The 13,750-nt window shown below is 37.8% G+C and overlaps 1 protein-coding gene across 1 annotated transcript in view; it reads right to left on the bottom strand.

Annotated features, from left to right (window-relative positions):
• TENM1 (teneurin transmembrane protein 1) overlaps positions 1–13,750 on the bottom strand; it is an 893,298-nt gene that overhangs the window by 532,717 nt on the left and 346,831 nt on the right. The gene's annotated exons all lie outside the window — the stretch shown is intronic.

Here is a 13,750-nt window from a genome sequence, read left to right as displayed (position 1 = left end):
AACTAATCCTAACTTTTCTCAAGCTATTCCAAAAAATTTAAAGGGAGGAAACTCTTTCAAACGCATTTTATGAGGCCAGTATTACCTTGAATCCCAGTAATCATAATAATTCACATCAATAGAATGAAGGATAAAATTATATATCATCTCAGCAGTTCCAGAAAAAAGTATTCAATAAAATGAAATATTCCTTCATGATGAGAATCTTGAACAAATTAGCTATATAAGGAACATAACATAATGAAGACTACATACGACAAACCCACAGTGAACATCATACTGAATGGGGAAAAGTTGAAAGCATTTCCTCCAAGATCTAAAACAAGAAGGATATCCTCATCATTTCTCTTATTCAATACAGAATTGGAAGTTTTAGCCAGAGTAATTATTTGAGAGAAAGGAATAAACGGCATACAAACAGAAAGGGGGGGAAATTAAACTATCTCTGATTGCAGATGATATGATTATGCATATATATAGAAAAATCTAGGGCCGGCACCATGGCTCACTTGGTTAATCCTCCGCCTGTGGCACCGGCATCCCATATGGGTGCTGGGTTCTAGTCCCGGTTGTTCCTCTTCCAGTCCAGCTCTCTGCTGGGGCCCGGGAGGGCAGTGCAGGATGGCCCAAGTGCTTGGGCTCCTGCACCCGCATGGGAGACCAGGAAGAAGCCCTGGCTTTTGGCTTTGGGTCGGCTCAGCGCCAGCCGGAGAGCTCATTTGGGGAGTGAACCAATGGAAGGAAGACCTTTCTCTCTGTCTCTCTCTCTCTCTCTCACTGTCTAACTCTATCTGTCAAACAAAAAAAAAAAAAAGAAAAATCTAGACTTAGATTATTAGAACTGATAAACAACTTCATTGAAGTTGAAGGATGTAAATTCATTAAGTTGAAGGATGCAAATTCAACATATATGAATCAGTAGCATTTTTATGTCAATCATGAATAGGTTGAGAAATAAATCATGACAGCAATCCTGTTCATGATAGGCTACTAAAAAGTCAAGACACCTAGGAATAAATTTAACCAAGAAGTAAAAGCTATGTGCAATGAAAATTCTAATACACTGATGAAAGAAGCTAGACAAAAATTCAAAAACCTCTTATATTAATAGATTGGAAAAATTAATATTGTTTTAATGTATGCTCTACTTAAAGTGATTTATAGACTCAATGCAAGTCCCATCAAAATACCAATGACAGGTTGGGGATGCATTTGACCTAATGGCTAAGATGCCCACATGCCATATTGACATGCCTATTTTCTTTATCCTCCTTTGGTTTGTGACTCCAGATTCATGAAATGTAGACCCTGGGAAGAAGTGGTAATGGATCAATGACTCTACCATCATGTCCAAGTGATAGTTTGAGTTCCTAGCTGTCAACTGTGGCCTCAGTCCAGGCTTGGCTTATGTGGGAATCCAGCAGGAGTGAATCAATGGATGGGATCTCTCTCTCTCTCTCTCTCTCTCTCTCTCTCTCTCTCTCTCTCTCTCTTTCTTTCTGTGTGTGTGTGTGTGTGTTTCTCTCTTCCTCAGATTATATCTCAAATAATAAAAAGGATAGAAATAACAATGGCATTCCTTATAGAAGTAGACAAAACAATCCTGAAATTCATATAGAAACACAAAAGGTCCCAAATAGCCAAACAAAGTTTGAACAAGTAGGACAAAGCAGGAGGCATCACAATATTTCATTAAAAGATATAGTACAGAGTTAGAGTAACCAAAACGGTATGGTACTGCAATAAAAACAGACATAGGAACTAATGGAGCAAAGTAGAGATCACAGAAATAAGCCCATGTATCTATAGCTGATTCTTGACAAAGACCCCCCAAAACATACACTGAAGAAAAGATAACCTATTCAAAAAATTCTACTAGGAAAACTGGATATCCATATCCTGAATATTGAAACTTGATGCCTATCTTTCACCCTAAACAAAAATCAACTCAAAATGTTTCAAAGACCTGAAACTATGAATCCAGTAAAGGAAAACATAGAGGAAATACTTCAAAAGTTCATTATAAGCAGTAATTTTTTTTAGATCTTACCCCAAAAACACAGGCAACAAAATTAAAATTAGACCAATGGAATTATATCAAACTAAGGAGCTTTTGCACAGGAAACAATCAACAGTGTGAAGAGACAACTGAGAGAATGGGAGAAAATAGTTTTGTTTTTCTATTTATTTATTTATTTGAAAGGCAGAGCTACACAAACACACACACAGAGAGAGAGAGAGAGAGAGAGAGAGAGAGAGAGGTCTTCCATCCGCTGGTTCACTCCCCAAATGCCTGCAACAGCCAGAGCCGAGCTGATCTAAAGCCAGGGGCCAGGAGCTTCTTCTGGGTCTCCTATGTGGGTACAGGGGCCCAAGGATTTGGGCCATCTTCCACTGCTTTCCCAGGCCATAGCAGAGAGCTGGTTGGAAGTTGAGCAGCCAAACCGGCACTCATATGGGATGCTGGCGCTGCAGGCCAGGGCTTTAACCCACTGTGCCACAGTGCCAACCCCAAATAGTTTCAATCTATTTATCTGACAAAGGACAAATATCCGGGACACATAAGGAACTCAAAAAACTCAACATCAAACACCCAAATAATCCAATTTAAAAATGGGCAAATGGGGGCTGGCATTGTGGCACAATGGGTTATGCCACTGCTTGCAGAGTTCACAACCCATATCAGAGTGCTGGTTTGAGTCCTAGCTGCTCCACTTCCGATGCAGCTCCCTGCTAAAACAGCAAAAGACAATCTGAATAACTGGGCCCCTACCACTCATGTGGGAGACCTGAATAGAGTTCTGGGCCTCTGGCTTTGGTCAGGCCCAGTCCTGGATGTTGCAGCCATTTAGGAAGTGAACTCATGGATGGAAGATCTCTTTCTCTGTGTTCTTCTATGTCACTTTACCTTTCAAATAAATAAAGTAAATCTTAACAAAAAATAAAATGGGCAAATAATTTGAATAGACATTTCTCAAGGAAGAAATATAATGGCCAACAAATATTTTTTTAAAATGCTCAATCTCATTAGCCATCAGGGAAATGAAAATAAAAACCACAATGAGAAATCATTTCACAAATTAGTATGACTATTAACAAAATGTCAAAAAAAATATAACAAACACAGCTGATGATGTAGAGACCATTGTTGGAAAGGCAAATCAGTATATCCATTATCTAGAACAGTACAGAGGCTCCTCAAAAAAGAGAAGAGAAGAGAAGAGAAGAGCAGAGCAGAGCAGAGCAGAGCAGATGTTTGAGTTAGCAGTTAAGATACTGGTTGGAATATCCACATCCCATATAGGAGTGCCTAGGTTTGCGTCTAAGCTCTGCTTCTTATTTCAGCTTCTTGCCAATGCATACCCTGAAAGGCAGTGGTGATAGATCAAGTAGCTGGGTCCCTGCCATCCATGATAGAGTCCCAGACAGAGTTCCTGGCTTCTGGCTTCGGCCTGACCCTCAAGCCCTGGCTATTTCAGGCATTTGGGGAGTGAACCAACAGATAGGAGATATTCATTCATTCTCTCTTTTTTTAATTTTTTTTTTATTTTTGACAGGCAGAGTGGATAGTTAGAGAGAGAGAGAGAGAGAGAGAGAGAGAGAAAGGTCTTCCTTTGCCGTTGGTTCACCCTCCAATGGCCGCCGCGGTGCAGCCAGCGCACCGCGCTGATCCGAAGCCAGTAGCCAGGTGCTTCTCCTGGTCTCACATGCAGGTGCAGGGCCCAAGCACTTGGGCCATCCTCCACTGCACTCCCGGGCCACAGCAGAGAGCTGGCCTGGAAGAGGGGCAACTGGGACAGAATCCGGCGCCCCAACCGGGACTAGAACCTGGTGTGCTGGTGCTGCTAGGCGGAGGATTAGCCTGTTGAGCCACGGCGCCGGCCGGAGATATTCATTCATTCTCTCTCTTTCCCTCCCTCCTTCTGTTCTCTCTCCCCCACACCTCAAATAAAAGTTTAGAAATTAAAAGCAAATCTATCATATGTTACATATCTTATTTCTTGGAATATATCCAAAGGAAATGAAATCATTATATCAAAAAGACATATGCACTCTCACATTTATTGTAGCAGTATTTGCACTAGCCAATATATGAAATGAAATCAACCTATATATTCATTGATGGATTGATGTATAAAGGAAATGTGGTATAAATACCTAATGGACTATTATTCAGCCTCTAAGAATGAATTCCTGTCATTTGCAGCCAAATGGATAGAACTGAAGAACATTATGCTAAATGAAACTATCTAGACACAGAAAGTCAAATACTGTATGTTCTTTCTCATATGAGGATGATAAACATCATGTTGCCCTTAATGTATAATTATGATTAGCAGAGATTGACAAAAGTGAAGAGGGGAGGGAAGATAGAGGTTGGATTATGGGTACCAAAACATAGTTAGTGTGTTCTGATGTTTTGTAGTACAGTGTGGTGACTGTAGTTCACAATAACCTTTTGCATGTTTTATGAAACAATAAAAGAGAGAAGCCCAAAGTCTCCAAACATAAAGAAATAAGGAGATAGAAAAGCTAATATCATGATTTAATCAACACATGCTGTATACATGCCTTGAAATATCACATCGTACTCCATAAATACACAATAACTATATTAATCAATAATTTGTAAAACTTTTTCTGAATGTAAACGGAAAAATTAAACCTATGCAAATAGGACCATATGAGGTCACTGAGAAAGAATAAATGGTAAAGATTCTGGAACTAAGACTCAACTCTGGGACATGGCAACATTAAAGGGTCAGTGTTTTTTCTTCATAATATTTGTTGAACTCTTAGTGTAGCGGTAGTCTTATGACTATAATGTAAATTGAAAATGGATCTTTGTAAAGATTAAGAATGAGAATAGGAAAGGGAAGAGGAAGAAGGGTGGGAATGTGGGCGGGAGGAAGGATGGTGTAGGACGCATCACTATGTCCCTGAACATGTACATAGGAAATACATGAAATTTGTATACCTTAAGTAAAATTTTAAAAAAGATTAAAATTTCATGAAAAATGGAAAAAAAGAACATGAAATAAGATAGAGAAGGAGAGACTAAGAGGAAAATTAAGTGAAGACAGCATCCTGGAAACTGCATGTAGAAAGTGTGAAACACTCAGATTTTCTTTAAGAAATGGAACACTCCTTTAGACATTTTGTCTTGGGCCCTGTTTAGCCTTGATAACCTACATTTATAAAACACTCCAGGAATGGGAAATTTTTGGATTATTTTACAAAAGCTGCCAATTTTCTCATGGTAAATGCGATTAAACAATCGCACCGAATTTCTTTGCAGGCCATGCAAGCTCTAGCTTCAGATTAATTATTTCAGCAAACATAAACTTGCCAAATAACAATGAAAATAAAGGATATGTTATTTTAGAAAACCTAGCTTTGCACTTACAAACATCAAAATAAGTGAGAACTATTTAAACATAAATCTCTAGAAAATAGTGACCATGAAATTGAAAGCAAAATGTTGAAAGCATGGACTTAGGTGAATATAGAAAAATTTTAAAGTGCTATTTAAAATCAATCATTTAGCATAATAGCCATTTGTTCATGGAACTATAATTACATATACACTGCTGAATTGTTAAATGACAAATGCATGTTTTTGATGTCAAAGGAAACTAGTATGGTATATATTACATGAAAGTTTGAAAATGTGCAGCTGCCTTTTTGTCTTACAACTGCTAATTTTGGCAGACAATTTTGAAATACAAAATTTCTTATGCAGTGGATAATAGTACTTCCATGTTTTGCTTCCTCTGTAAGAGAAACTTGAACCCCAAATGTAGCATTTTCAAGTAAAGACAAGACTACATCCCCTCTACAGGAGGCTCTAATTTTATGAGGATCATCAAAATGAGCAAGTGGCTTAACAGTGATGAAAAAGACAACTATTACTTCTAGTCTAATAGCTGTGTTTCCCACTTTGTTTTCAGACAGAACACACACATACACACACACACACTCACACCAAGCTATGTTAAAGAAACAAATTAAGGGCTAAAACAGTTTGCCCTACAGGGAGTATTTGATAGTATCATAACCTTATTTTTCAAAGAAATTATAAAAAAGTTTAAAACATTGGAAAGAGCTCTGTACACAGCATTATTGGCTATTTTAAAAAGTAGTTGAGAAACAAGTGACTTAGATTCATTCCTCAGTGATGTTATTTTCATTTTACTTATTTTAAAAATTTCGTTAAACTAAAACAAAGTGATAGTACAGGATAGCATAATTCAAAAGAGACAGATGAACACATGGGGAACAAAAGATTTTCATACTCCTATCCCATAGCTACCTAGTCCCCATCCACAAATGCAATCAGAATTATTCATTTATTTTGAATACTTCCAGAGAAAGGTATGAATATGTGATCATGTGTGCATATAGCCATAGGACTCACACAAAAATATAGTATACTTGAATTGTCTTCAAACGAGTTAATGACTTATTAGTGAGCTATGAATTAGTGAATTATCACAATACAAAGACAAAATATAATAGAATATGTTTAGGAATGCTGTTCATAGTAAAGGTAGGTAATTATCTTTCATTGTGAACTAGGTGATAATGTAAATGTATTTCTTTCTAACACTGGGTTACAAAAAAATGCCACTACTATACATAATGATTCAAATCCTGTAGTTTTTGTCTAATAATCCAACTTGAAGACTGTTCTTACATACAGTGTTGTCACACTTTGTTAAATTTATTTTTTAAATTTCATATAGGCATAAAGGAATATAAAAAGCAACACTGTAAGCACTCATGTACCCCACAAGCTAGTTTAAGAAATATTCGTAATAAATACACAAATAAGCATGTTAATGGACTTGAAATTCCCTGTTCAGTTCCTCATGAGATCTCACTTTTCTTCCTGCCATGAATGTCTCATTCCTTGTAAGGCTGCAGAGTATTTCACTGCATGAACATTACATAAATTGTTCATGTGATTTTCCATTTGTAAACATTTTTATTGTTATCCATGACTTTTTGTTATTTCAAATAATGCTATAATGAATACCCTCATCCATATGACTACAAGTTCCTTCAATTTCTGTAGGACAAATTCAAGAAGTGAAATTGCTGGTCAATGTAGATATATTTTTTCAAGATATTTTCGAGTATTTCTTCCTTGAGACTACATCTATTTGCACTCCTATAACCACTTTCTTATATATATTTGAACAATATATTATAACATTTTAGGTCAATATTATAGGTGATAGATGATAATTTATTATAATTTTCATGTGAATTCCACTTCAGAGTGATCTTAAACAGTTTTTCTTATGCTCAATAACCATTCTCATTTTCTTTGCTACTATCTGTGTTCATTTTTTCTATTTTGTTATTGAAATTTTTCTTATTGATTTTAAACAGAAAAATAGGCAAAGGATGTCAACAGGCAATTCAAAGAAGAGATTCAAATGGAGATTAATTTATGAAAAGATGCCCAAGATCACTCACAAATGAATAAAAATAATAGCATAAAGAAATATCATTTTATCTACCGACTAGGAATCTTTTCTAATAGTTTATTTATTCTTTTATTTATTTGAAATGCAGAGAAGGAGACAGATATCTCCCATGTGCTTGTTCATTCCCCAAATGCTCACAACATCTAGGGCTAGTCCAGGCAGAAGCCAGGAGGTAAATCAGGTGTTCCATATGAGTGGCAGAGACCCAAGTACTTGAGCCAGCATTTGCTCCCTCCCAGGTTACGCATTAGCAGGAAGCTGGAATATAGACCAGAGCCAGACTGAAATCTAGGCACCCTAGTATGGGATATGGATATCTCAAGTGGCATCTTAATCACTGTACCAAATGTCTAACCCTAGAAATATTTTTTAAAGATTTATTCATTTGTGTAGGGTTAATCTTATGAGTATGAAGTTAACTGAAAATAGATCTTCGTAAAAAATAACAATGGGAGGCCGGCGCCGTGGCTTAACAGGCTAATCCTCTGCCTTGTGGCGCCGGCACACCGGGTTCTAGTCCCGGTTGGGGCGCCGGATTCTGTCCCGGTTGCCCCTCTTCCAGGCCAGCTCTCTGCTATGGCCCGGGAAGGCAGTGGAGGATGGCCCAAGTGCTTGGGCCCTGCACCCGCAAGGGAGACCAGGAGAAGCACCTGGCTCCTGGCTTCGGATCAGCGCGATGCGCCGTCCGCAGCGGCCATTGGAGGGTGAACCAACGGCAAAAAGGAAGACCTTTCTCTCTGTCTCTCTCTCTCACTATCCACTCTGCCTGTCAAAAAAAAAAAAATAAATAAATAACAATGGGAATGGGAGAGGGAGGAGGAGGAAGGGTGGGAGTATGGGCGGGAGGGAAGTAGGGCGGGAAGAATCACTATGTTTCTAAATTTGTATATATGAAATGCATTAAGTTTGTATTCCTTTAATAAAAAAAGATTTATTCATTTGAAAGGCAGAACTAATGACAGGGAGAGAGGTAGATACACAGACAAACACACACACACACACACACACACCACACAAAGAGAGAGACAGAGACAGAGAGACAGAGATCTTCCATGTGCTGATTCACCTCCCATGTGCCTACAACAGCCAGAATTGGGTTAAGCTGAAGCCAGAAGCTAGGATCTCCATCCTGGTATCCTACCTGTCCTACCTGGGTGGCTGGGGGCCTAAGTACTTGGGTTATCATCTACTACTTTCCCAGGCACATTAGCGGAAAGGTATATCAGAAGCAGAACAGTCAGGACTCAAACCTGCACTCCAGTGTAGGATGCCAGAGTTCTAAGTGATGGCTTAACCTGCTGCCACACAACATTGCCCTCTTCCCACCCTAGAACTCTTTCTCATCATTTCCTGTGTTGATAAGGATATGGGAAAACAGGCAATCTCCATGTATCATTAGCAAGAAGATGAACTGGTAGTTTTTTGTAAGGGGGAAATTAGGTAGTATCTCTTAAGAATGTCAAATGCAAATATCCTTAGCTCATCATTTTCACTTCTAAATAGTTACCCAACAGCTATGTAAAAGGATCTGTACAGGGACATTAAGTGTGGCACTGTTGTTAGTATCAAAACACTGGAAATCTAGATTCCACCAATAGGGGACTGGTTAAAAATAAAATGGTACATACATAAACAGAATACCATTCATACATTAAAATGAATGAAGCAGAGATATACTACATATATGGGAGAATATCTGACATATAACACAAACTGGAAAAAAGTTATTGGACTTTCTGTAGTATGTGATCCTACTTGAACATTCACAGGCAATTTTGGGTATGATATATAACATGTTATTAACACTATCTCTTGAGTGGCACTTGAAGGGTGAATAGAGAGTACGATGATTCACTTTTTCACTTTAAATCCGTTTTTACTGTCTTAATTTTTACACCATCAGCTCACATTACTTTAATATCAAATACTATTTAAGAAGTACTTTGGACCGGTGCTGTGGCATAGCAGGTAAAGCTGCTGCCTGCAGTGCCAGCATCCCATTTGGGTGCTGGTTTGAGACCCAGCTGCTCCACTTCCAATCCAGTTCCCTGCTAATGCATCTGGGAAAGCAACGGAAAATGGCCCAAGTGCACCAATATGGGAGACCCAGAAGAAGCTCCAGGCTCCTGGCTTTGAATCAGCTTGGCCCTGATCATTGCAGCCATTTGAGGAGTGAACCAGTAAATGGAAGATCTCTTTCTCTGCCTCTCACTCTCTCTGTAATTCTGCCTTTTAAATAAATACATAAATCTTTAAAAAGAAACCCCTCTAAATAAATGGTTTTTAAAAAAGGAAACTACCTGCTGAAAAAGAAAACAGTAACTTGTTATATCTATCTTGATAATGGTTTGAAGTTGAATACCATCAAAATGGCTTTCAATTATAATAGTATCACAGTCACCACAGAAGCATCTCAGGCACACATAACATAATCTCAGTGACTTACATAGTTCCTCTGATGGTGGAACATCTCCAAAGGAGCTGTAACAAAGTCAACTGCACTGTCTCGTACATGCCTAATGGGTCCAGCAGAGCCATTAGGATGTCATTATATGGGAAGGCTCCTGCCAAAGCTATTACCAAGCCATTGCATTGTTTTACACACTTCCTTCCACATTCAGATGGTTCCTGAGGAACTGTTACTGCTATGGAAGTGCCCTGCATAACTTACACTACCAGGGGAAAACAAAAAGGCAAAGGATAGAAATGTAAAACAAACAAATTCCCTCCATTCAATGTACATGAATGGTTCCACATGGCCAAATATCAGGAGTAACTCCTCACTTGGGTATAACTATCACTCGTCATTCAAGAAACCCAGGTGTCAGGCCCGTTCTTTTTTTCACAATGCCATCTGTTCCCTTGAAGCAAGTTAGGGTGTGAGAATGGGATATGCATGGCTATGATGGTATGGTATTTATTAGTAGAACATGCTGTATTACCAGAGTTCTGTGGTATGCAGTATAGAAGCAATGAGCAGCAGTACTAGAGGGGTTCTTTTTTTTTTTGGCTGTTTTGGGATTGTACAAGATAGTTCCTCACCTATAAACTTTCTGAGTACCACATAGGGAGCTCAGCTACCCCACAATCATGGAATTCAACAGGGCTTTTTGAGTAGTTGAAATCCCTGTTTATATCCCTAGTCTGTACTCTTCAGGAACAGTGGTTATTCTTACTACTTGTTGAGTGCTTTATTTAGTGGAGGGTTAAGCTTGTGATTATAAAGTAAATTGAAAGGATGTCATTGTAAAAATTTTTTTAAAAATAAGAAAGGAAGGAGGAAGGAGGATGGGAGGGTAGGGTGGGAAGTATCATTGTGCTCTTAGAACTGTATATATGATATACATAAAAATTATTTCCTTTATATAAATTAAAAAAGCAATCCTAGAACCACCTTAAACTGCTACTACAATGACCATAGGAAATATAATAGTTCAAGCCAGGTCTGAAGGGCTTCAGTGAACATCCTCAAAATCCTCTATGCTTAGCAGAACAAGAAATGTCACTATTGAAATGGTATATTACTAGAAATGAGACAAATTGAAATTATTCTTAAATATTGAACAGAAAGTAGACAAAGCTCTTCCAGGCTAGGGAGCTCCCCAGGGCACCTGAAGTTTCAGTAGTCACAATGCATGTCTGCCTAATCCTTGATGACACAGACTTCACTCTATAGAATCTAACCCACAATATGTGCAAATACATTTATTGAGCATTTTAGTATGACAGAGACACACCATGAAGTGCTATATGAGTATATATCTATTTTCTCATCTAGTCCTCACCAAAATGAGCCCCCAAAACTTTGAAGTAGGTAATATTTCCATTTGACAGAAAAACCAACTGAATTGTAGAGCTTCAGCTACTTGTCCAAGGACACGTAGCAGGTAAATGGCAAAACTAGGACACAAACTTGGGTCTATCTTATACCATTGCAATCACTGTACAGAAAACATTGTTTATTTTGATTGCATTAATATAATCATTTTTACTTTAACAAATGGTTTGACATCCCATGTGCTCTCAGAGAAAACTACACATTTTCTATCATGATGTTCTTCATCTCCTTCTGTAACTCTGCCTTTTAAATAACTAAATCTTTTTTTTTTTTTAATAATCAAATGAGTAGGCTTCCAGAAAGCAACATGTGTATTACTGATCTTACCCCTTGATGGTAGCTGATGGTACTATTGGTAGACACCTAACTCAAGGTGGGAAAATTATCCTGTTTGCTTAGACTTTAGTAATAGTACTAAAACATCTTGTTCATATCAGCTTCTTTCTTGCACGGAACAAATATAAACTGGAGCACTCTATGGAGTTTTACGCCTGTCTTGTGGGTGGTGATTTGGAGAATAGTCAATCTTCAGGGACAGGGCTGCAGGAAATGTGTTCAGAAGCAAAACATGAATTCTTGGCAATTTTTGCTTGCTTTAGTTTCTTTGTGGGGTCTACAATTCTTGTCCTGTGTCCCATGAAACATTCTTATCTCCTTTTAATAAATTTGGGTTTTTTGTTTATGCTAAGTTTGGTTTCTTTTGCCTGTAATAAACCAGCTTAATTAGCAGTGCATCAATCTCTCCTACTAGACTATAAACTTCAAGTTGGGGCCGGCGTTGTGGCACAGGTTAATCCTCTGCCTGCAGTGCCGGCATCCCATATGGGTGCCGGTTGTAGTCCCAGCTGCTGCTCTTCCAATCCAGCTCTCTGCTGTGGCCTGGGAAAGCAGTAGAAGATGGCCCAAGTGCTTGGGCCCCTGCACCCACGTGGGAGACCTGGAAGAAGCTCCTGGTTTCTGGCTTTGGATTGGCGCAGCTCTGGCTGTTGTGGCCATTTGGGGAGTGAACCAACAGATGGAAGACCTCTCTCTGCGTCTCTCCCTATCATTGTTTGTAACTCTACCTCTCAATTAAATAAATAAAATCTTAAAAAAAAAAAACTTCAACTAGTACTCAAACCGTTTGTGTTTCTATGTGGGTGCAAACTGTTGAAATCTTTACTTAGTATAAACTAAATAGATCTTCTGTATATAAAGATAATTGAAAATGAATCTTGATAAAGAATGGGATGGGAGAGGGAGTGGGAGAAGAGATGGTTGCGGGTGGGAGGGAGGTTATGGGGAGAAAAAGCTGCTATAATCCAAAAGTTGTACTTTGGAAATTTATATTTATTAAATAAAAGTTAAAAAAAGACATTCCTCTTAAAAACAACAAAAAAAATTGACTAAGGAATTAAATTGGCTTTTCAATGAAAAGTTATCACTAGTCCCATAAATCTGAATAAAAGAATTCTTATTTGAAATGGTAAAAAAAAATTCGAGGTTGGTTATTGTGTATTATTCACCTTTCAAATATCCTCAGTATCTAATGCAGAGTTTGGCAAAGAGCAGGTGGTCAATAAATATTGCCTGAACAAAAATATCACTATCATCAAGACTTTATGGATAATTTCTTTGCCATTTATACTTTATTAGTTAAAGGTTACAAATTCTTTTTCTCTTCCTATTTCTCTTCATTTAGCTTCTTGGTAAACACTTTCATTTTTCATATTTTATAATTCAACTTTTTCATTCAGGCCATATATGAAAAATATTTTCTTGAAAATTGGTTTTTCAATATTAGTTGCTGATACAGTTTTCTCCTTTAGACCAATGTAAAGACAAATGTAATTATTGAGGGATACCCTAATCACTGAGGTTAATATACAAGTAGAACTGTCAAGTCCTTCTAAGACATGCCCATGGATCTCTTGTCAGAGACGTGTGCTAGATGATCAAAGGTCTGACCCTGGTAGCATTTCTATCCTTATCAAAATCTCACAAGATCAGAGAAGATCCCTCAAAATATATTACCTCTCCATTTAATTTTTCCCACAGAGTAATGCAGTTCTCATTTATTTTCTGCTTATTATCCTCCAGATCCTGTGGCTAAGTATTGGAGCTATAACAATTTAATAATAATCCAGGTCTGTCCCCAGGCAGCTTCCAGTCTAGCATTCAATAACAAATTATCTTGAGAACAGAAAATATATAAGTCTAGCATTAGCCTGTGAAGAATGGTAATGTTCATAGTAAGGTAAAACATGAAGCAGTAGAATGAATAAACTGTGTTGCCTGTTTTCAAAGTGTTACCCAGGTGTCAACTGGTCAAAGATCCCAGGAAGAGGTTAATTTGAGTGAATTTGCATTTTTCTAATAGATAATTAAGCACCAATACTTGTGCATGACACAGTACTACTTAAGACAAATGTGAAGG

Source organism: Lepus europaeus, chromosome X (genome assembly GCF_033115175.1).
Source record: "Lepus europaeus isolate LE1 chromosome X, mLepTim1.pri, whole genome shotgun sequence".
NCBI lineage: Eukaryota > Metazoa > Chordata > Mammalia > Lagomorpha > Leporidae > Lepus > Lepus europaeus.
The sequence above is the reverse complement of the archived record's forward strand: the minus strand, read 5'-3'. Positions and strand labels throughout refer to the sequence as shown.